The sequence below is a fragment of the Adiantum capillus-veneris genome, chromosome 4, assembly GCF_014529385.1.
Source record: "Adiantum capillus-veneris isolate H3 chromosome 4, ASM1452938v2, whole genome shotgun sequence".
NCBI classification, from domain to species: domain Eukaryota; kingdom Viridiplantae; phylum Streptophyta; class Polypodiopsida; order Polypodiales; family Pteridaceae; genus Adiantum; species Adiantum capillus-veneris.
In genome coordinates, this window is record NC_140934.1 from 22439776 (window position 1) to 22447065 (window position 7290).

The 7290-nt window shown below is 42.9% G+C and overlaps 1 pseudogene; it reads left to right on the forward strand.

Moving 5' to 3' along the window:
• The first annotated feature begins 222 nt into the window (after positions 1-222).
• Positions 223-1464, forward strand: LOC147458858 (uncharacterized; annotated as a pseudogene).
• Positions 1465-7290: the final 5826 nt, after the last annotated feature.

Below are 7290 nucleotides of genomic sequence, written 5' to 3' on the forward strand. Positions count from 1 at the left end.
ATCCAAAGAGACCTTAAAGATGTAGACGACGAGGAGAGAGAGAGAGAGGAGAAGAAGAAGAAGAGAATTTGAACGTCGTGGGAAGCTATCCAAGAGACGTCAAAGCTCTATCTGATGGGTGGAAAGATGTTCCTTCAAGGAGGTTGATAACAAGGAATGCCAAAATGAGCTAATGTCTCCTTCTCAATTTGTAGTAGCACTCTTTGATTGCTTGACTGCTACGAAAAGCTGGCCTTCTTGAAACGGTTTGTCCATAAAAGAGGTCTTCTTCTTTTGTTGGTGGGAGCACGCAAATGTGGGAAGTTTGTCATTCTTGAGCAGTTAGCTAAGGAGGAGAAGGAGAGAGTTGTGATGCTGAACCTTCACACAGTTGACACCACGAGTGCAACAGGTCTTCTCAGACAGGAGGTCATTGCTCCAAATGCATATGGTCGGCTTCGAAAGTTTTTTAAAAGGGCTTTGAAAAGGGTTAGCACTATAATAGGCATTAATAATCTCAAAACAGGGCCCAAAGCAAGTCTTACATTTTAAAAACATGTACAACCTCATTTGTAGAGGTGGCTTGGAAATGTCTACAGAAGCATCAAGAAGATATGCTTCTCACAATTGTGATAGATGAGGCAAACAAATTACAGGCTTGCCTACAAGGTCTCTAAGCAAACCTTCTAGACTTACTTGGACTCTTTGTGCACATCACTACGGAAGCCCATCTAACCATGTGATTGTTGTTAGCTCGGACTTCTTTTTAACTTCTGGCTGAGTGAGAAAATTGGTACTGACATGTACAATCCAATGTGATTCTTATTAGCTAGGTCATTGTTTTAAAGTTTTGGTTGAATGAGAAAGTTGATGTTGACAAGTATAATATTCAAGTTATTGGTGATCTTCTTTAGTTAGAGGTGCAGGGCGGGCTTCTTTGAGTTTGCATTAGGATAGCTTTGTAAGATGAGCATTGGAATTTCTTATACAGTGTGTATAAAGGAGCAGTGCATTTCCTGATTTAGATTGCAGAATCTATGCGATTACATGAATTGGGCTAGAAGGAAGAAGTTCTTGGTTTATATTTTCAGATGGAAGATCATACTATCATGGGGCTTTCGCCAGAGCCAATGGATCCGCGGGTGCTTCCTTCTTGCTATACGGAGGTGAGTATGTTGACATTTTGACTAAAACGACCGAGTATGAAAATGGTGTCGCGCCATGGAATGCAATGCGGCAAAAGTTTGACACACAGATTTTGAAGGCACTAATATGTTACAACCTTGTCTAATACCAGAGCAAATCAATCGTGGTAAGTGATATTACATAGCATAATACAAAGGTCCTCGGCAGGTTGTGATGCCCCTATCACGCATGCATTGGCTTGCTATGAAACAGTTGGTGGCAAGGGAGAAAGCTGAAAATCAGCACGAGCATGCAGAGAAATCCGAGTGGAATCAGCTGATGTAACTAGCTGGTGGTTAGATGACCAAATTACATGGAGGTCAGTTATGATGCAGTCTATAGAGAGAACTTTCTTTCAGTGTGTGGAATAGTTGCTTCTGGTTAAAGGCTGTCTGAAGCTTGATGTTAATGAGCTGAAGGACCAGAATTTACTTTTCTGGAGACTATGCTGAATATGTTTTGCAGTCTGCATGTAGAAATGTATATTAGCTAGCTTTTCTTGCTAGATGTCTGTTGTGTCTATTTTTGTCAATACTTGTTGCGTTTACCATTTGTTGGCCCCCATTTTGTCTTTGCTGGTAATGTCATCTTCTTCTTTACAAGTTGTGACAAATCCATTTAAAACTTGAATGAGAGCAAGTGCATAATGAGAAGCTACATGATAGGAAGTCTCTTGCTAAAAGTGTTCTGCTTCTAGAAACCGACATGTAGGCTAGTTTAGGTAGGAGTGATATATGAAGGGGGTGAATGTGTCACATCTTACGAGGTTTAGTTGTGTAAGATTCTTCAAGATGAGGATGTATCTTTGTTATTCTGTCTACGAGAATGGGATCCTGCCAAGGGTGCTATCCTGTAGGAGGATGGTCCCATGGATGAGCGGCCAGTCCACTATGTTAGTATGTGGCTATAATGTTTCATGCAGCCATTTTTAATTGCATTGTGTGTTTGTTTGTACCAAGGCCTCTGATAGATTCCAAAACTCGTAAGATGTCACACATTCAACCCCCTTCATACATTACTCCTTCGTAAACTAGCCTACATGTCAGTTTCTAGAAGCAGAACACCTTTAGAAGGAGGCTTCCTGTCATGTAGCTTCTCATTATGCACTTTCTCTCATTCAAGTTTAAAATTGTTCTGTCACGACTTGTAACACTAGCATTCTTTTGTGAAGAAGCAGATGACATTACCATCAAAGACAAAATGGGGCCCAATAGATGGTCGTGCAAATGCAACAGGTATTGATAAAAATGGATACAAGGGACACATAGCAAGAAAAGCTAGCTAATATACACTTTTATATGTAAACTGTAAAACATATCTAGCATAGTCTCCAAAAAAGTAAATTTTGGTCCTTAATCTCATTAACATCAGACATCCTTTACTCAAAAGCAGCTATTTACAAAGTGAAAGAAAGTTCTCTTTCTAGACTCCATCATAACTGACCTTCAGATAATTTGATTATCTAATCACCAGCTATTTGCATCAGCTAATTCTGGTCGAATTCCTCTGCATGCTCATGCTGATTTTCAGCTTTGTCCCTTGCTACCACCTGTTTCAGAGCAAGTCAATACATGCGTGATAGGGACATCACAAGGGTCCTTGTACTATGAAATATCCCTTGCCATGATTGACTTGGTCCGTTATCGGACAAGGTTTTAACCTATTAGGGCCTTCAAAACTGTGTGCCAAACTTCTGCTGTATCGCATTCCATGGCACGACATCATTTCGGTCATTTTAGTCAAACTGTTAACATATTGGTCTTTTGTTTAGAAAGCAGGAAGCACTTGTGGATCCATTGACTTTGGCGAAAGCCCCATGCTGGTATGATCTTTCATTTGAAAATATGATTGAAGAACTTCCTCCTTTTAGTCCAACTCCTGTAACTGCATAGATTCTGCAATCTGAAGCAGGGGAAGCACTGCTCCTCCATACACAATGTATAAGCAATTCCAAAGCTCATCTTGGTAAGGTTGCCCTAATGCAAACTCAAAGAAGCCCCTTGTCTCTAGCTCAGGAAGATCACCAATTACTTGAGCATTGTACCTGTCAGCACGATCTTTTTCGTTCAACCAGAATTTAAAAAATAAGTCCTAGCTAGCAAGAATCACATTGGATTGTACCTGTGAACACCAATTTTCTTATTGAGCCAGAACTTAAAAAGGAAGTTCGAGCTAACAAAAATTACATTGGCTAGGCGAGCTTCCTTAGTGATGTGCACAAAGAAGTCCAAGTAAGTGTAGAGGGTCTGCTTAGAGACCTTGTGTTGTAGCAAGCCTGTAATTTGTTTGCCTCATCTATCATAATTGTTGGAGGCATACCTTCTTGATGCTCCTATAGATATTTCCCAACCACCTTTTGCAAATCAACATTGAGAGAGAGTTGTGATGCTGAACCTCCGGAACAATAAACCTTCAAGGAGGTTGATGACAAGGAAGACCAAAAGGAGCAAATGAAAACCACCAAACTTTGTACAAATGGAATTAGGGTAAACTTTTGGACGTGATGCAACCAGATTTCTTAGCCATTGCATGAAAAAGCCATGCATTAGAACATGCTAAGCATGACCACATTATGCAGAAATTTGTCAATTTTGATTTTTAACGATAGTTAAAGGGCCACACATTGAGAAGCCAAAACAAAAGGTAAACAAGAATCCTGGTTGACCTGCGAGCACTAGCAGACTTGCGAGGGATTGAAAACACAGCCCTTGCCTCACGCACGGATGCCTGCTTGCTCAGGTTGAATGGAGACGCAGATTGCAAACGGAAATCAAGCTGAAGAAAAGAGGAAGCTACACACGAGATCGAGAGGGTTAGATAAAAGAAGCCAGTAAAAATATAAAAAGCGAGATAAAAATAGAGAGAGAGTGCAAAATAGTGTATTTGTGCACTCTCTCGTGATTGTGTGTGTGTCTCTCTCTCCCCTCTACAAGGAGTGTCTATGTGATTAAAATCCCCCTCCGGTAATGAAGTAGTGAGTCCATGGACTTAGTGTCACGTGCGCACTTCACTTGCGCCACGTGGACATGCTTCTGCCATAGTCTAACATGAGTCTTAGCTTAGGACTGAGCCTGGCACCTTTGTGAGCCTCTAGTAGGATGTGCATGTCCAGGCCAGTCACACTTGCATACCCTCTCTTGCACAAGAACAATCATTTCATCCTACAGGCATTTTACCGCGTGAACCACCTCTTATAAGTCATTTTATTAAAATTTACTTTTGGAAATTTTTTTGTAAGTTTGTTGGAAAAGTAGGTAGGGCAAATTGCTAAAGATCTATAAAAGAAACCCATTGGGCACTCAGTAGAAGCAGAGGAAGCAAGGACATAAGGAGGCAGGCACCTAGCAATCAGGCAGCACCTCAGCAGGAGCCCTAGCGTTTTCTCAAGAAGAAGAAGGCCCAGATCAGCCTGACGTTTTCAGCTTTCAGCAGCACAACCCAACGTTTTCAGTTTTCAGCCTTGACACCGTCATCGTCGACACCATCGTCGTCATCGATTTTGTCATCGTCATTGCAGTCCCGGACGTGACGACGACACCATCGATGACGTCGTCGTCATCGTCACAGTCAGCATCGTCGTCGTCGTCGTCGACATAGACTACCAGTACCCGTTGTCGACATCATCGTCTTCGACATAGACCCCGTCGTTGACATCACTGTCTTTGACATAGAACCGTCGTCGACTTCCCCATCTTCAACACAGCACCGTCGTCGACTTCATCGTCATCGACAAAGACCCTTAGTACCTCGTCGTCGACTTCATCATCTTTGACATAGACCTCGTCGTCGACCTCCCCGTCTTCGACATAGAACCCGCAATACCCGTCGTTGGCATCATCGTCTTCGACATAGAACCTCAGTATCCCTGCAGTACGTCAGTGTCATTACCACAACATCAGTACCTCTTAACATCAGCATCTCAGTATCCAGTCATTGTAGTAGCATTTGTGCAAGAATAAAGAAAGTACTTGCTCTGGCAACAGAGCAAGAGGGCCCTTGAAGGTTGGGACCCGACATCCTTGTGTCGTCTCTTTTCTCTCTCTCGTGATCTCTCTTTCGTTCAGTTCTTTCAAGTGAAGTAAAGTGTCCCTTGTGTTTGTTTGCGGAGTACTAGATCCAAGCAAAATCCTTATTCTCTTTCGCTGCACCTGACATTTAGCTCCTTCTATATACATCACATTTCGCCAAGTTAATCTTCTTTGCGAACTTTGTTTTAATGTATACAAAAATTTGTTGTAGAATTTTTTGATTCGTCCATGGTGTGCGATGGAAATACCTTTCAAAAAGAGTTTATGGCATCAAAGGGCCAGTCCTAAAGCGGATTCGAACTCTAATCCTCGCTTATCAAAGAGCGTCGCGGTAACAACACGCTAGCGTATCACTTGTGTAGCACTTGGCAAAGTGACTTACTACTAGAGTTTATGGGTACGATTGGGGGCTGTCATAGTGTTAGCCCCTATACATTAGTCTCTTTGAGGAACATTCACCACTTATCTTAAGGGCACAAGGTAACCCAACACCTCAATTGTGTCATGAGAGTCACAATTGAATTGGAAGAATTTGTCAGAGTGTGCAACGGAAGGTGAGAGAAAGAAAAAGACAATGGCACGAGAGAGAGAGAGAGAGAAACATGAGAGGAGATAGATGGTGGAATGGCTAACAGCCCAATAACTCGAGATGGCTACATGGTGTGAGACAAATACAATGAAAAAGAGGGTGCCCTCCCTCCTATATATAGGAGGATAGGGCCTGGTCGGGCAATAATCCTCAATATAGCTCAATGACGTAAACATATAAGTTTCCAATATAAATGGGGGAATATGTGACCAAAACAGGTCTAAAGTGGAAAATGTGATGAACAAGCCTAAGTGTGCCTGAGATCCCTCTCCAGCAGGTGTACGGGCGTGAGTGTGTAAAGCCTATAGACAGTGTTCGAAGCATCTGAAGATGAAGAATCTAACACCCCCCCTCAACAACAGCTGCGAAGAAGCTGTCGAGGAGAACGCAACATGCCTGGTAAATTTGGAGAAGATGTAAATCCTGGGAGAAAAGGATGAGAAGCACCAGCCAAACAACACAACAATCCATACAACAGTAGTGTGATGATGACCAAGGGTGAGGAAAGTCCGATCAAGTCGCACAAAGAAGCTGATGGAGTGGCAAGCTACGGAATAAGTCGCTGAAGAGGATATATATAGGGAATTGACCTAAGATGAGCGTCCAATACCCTATCAGTGATGATCACCACTGGGATGGAGGAACCCAGTGTAGCAGCATGAGACAAGACATGGGGACCCCCCCTGAAGAGGAACACTCTGACCACGAGGAGAGAAAATTGCTGAAGTAGGAAACCGGTAGCATATCCAAGTCAAAGAAGCTCGAGCAAAAGAGGGAGGAAGAGCAGGAAGAAGAGGCTCAATAGGGAAGGCATCGTCCACCATAGTAGACAAGATGACATGATAAGCAATCCATCCATGTAGAGACAACAATATCTGCAATCTTCCGGGAGAAGAGTCGTCTTGGGGATATATATAAGATGCAATATGATCTGTCGCTCCATGGCAGACACACAATATGGGACAAAGAGTCAGAGGAGATCCTGGAGAAAGTCAACCTGTGGGAGCACATCCACGACTAGGGTCTGGACAAAAAATCCAAGAGAGAGTCTGCAAGTGCAAGTCGTAAAGACACGCGAGATAGGAGAACTCCCCCCTGGGAAAGTAATTGAATGTGGTGAGGTAAAGGATGGCTGAAAGGATGCATCGGGAAGAATGACCAGTGTTGTAGAAGTCATAGCATGGAGTAGACCAGCAAAGCAAGGAACATCCATGAGGTCTTAACCGTGTAAGTAGTGCATAGGTACATCCAAACTGCAAGTGGAGGAGCGACACAACCAAGCAGAAGCAAGGAAGAGGCTCTACCAAGTAGAGGCAAGGCAAAAGAGCCACCATTGTAACAGACTTGGACACTCCAATTCAAGAATCAACCGCGACAGCACCAAATAACCACTTCAAAACAATTCACAGATCACAATAGATTTGCACTGGCCCGGCGGAGTTCCGTGCCTAGAGATGTTGGCCCCAAAGACTGGCGCCCCTTTCGGTATTTCTTTTTATATTAATCAGA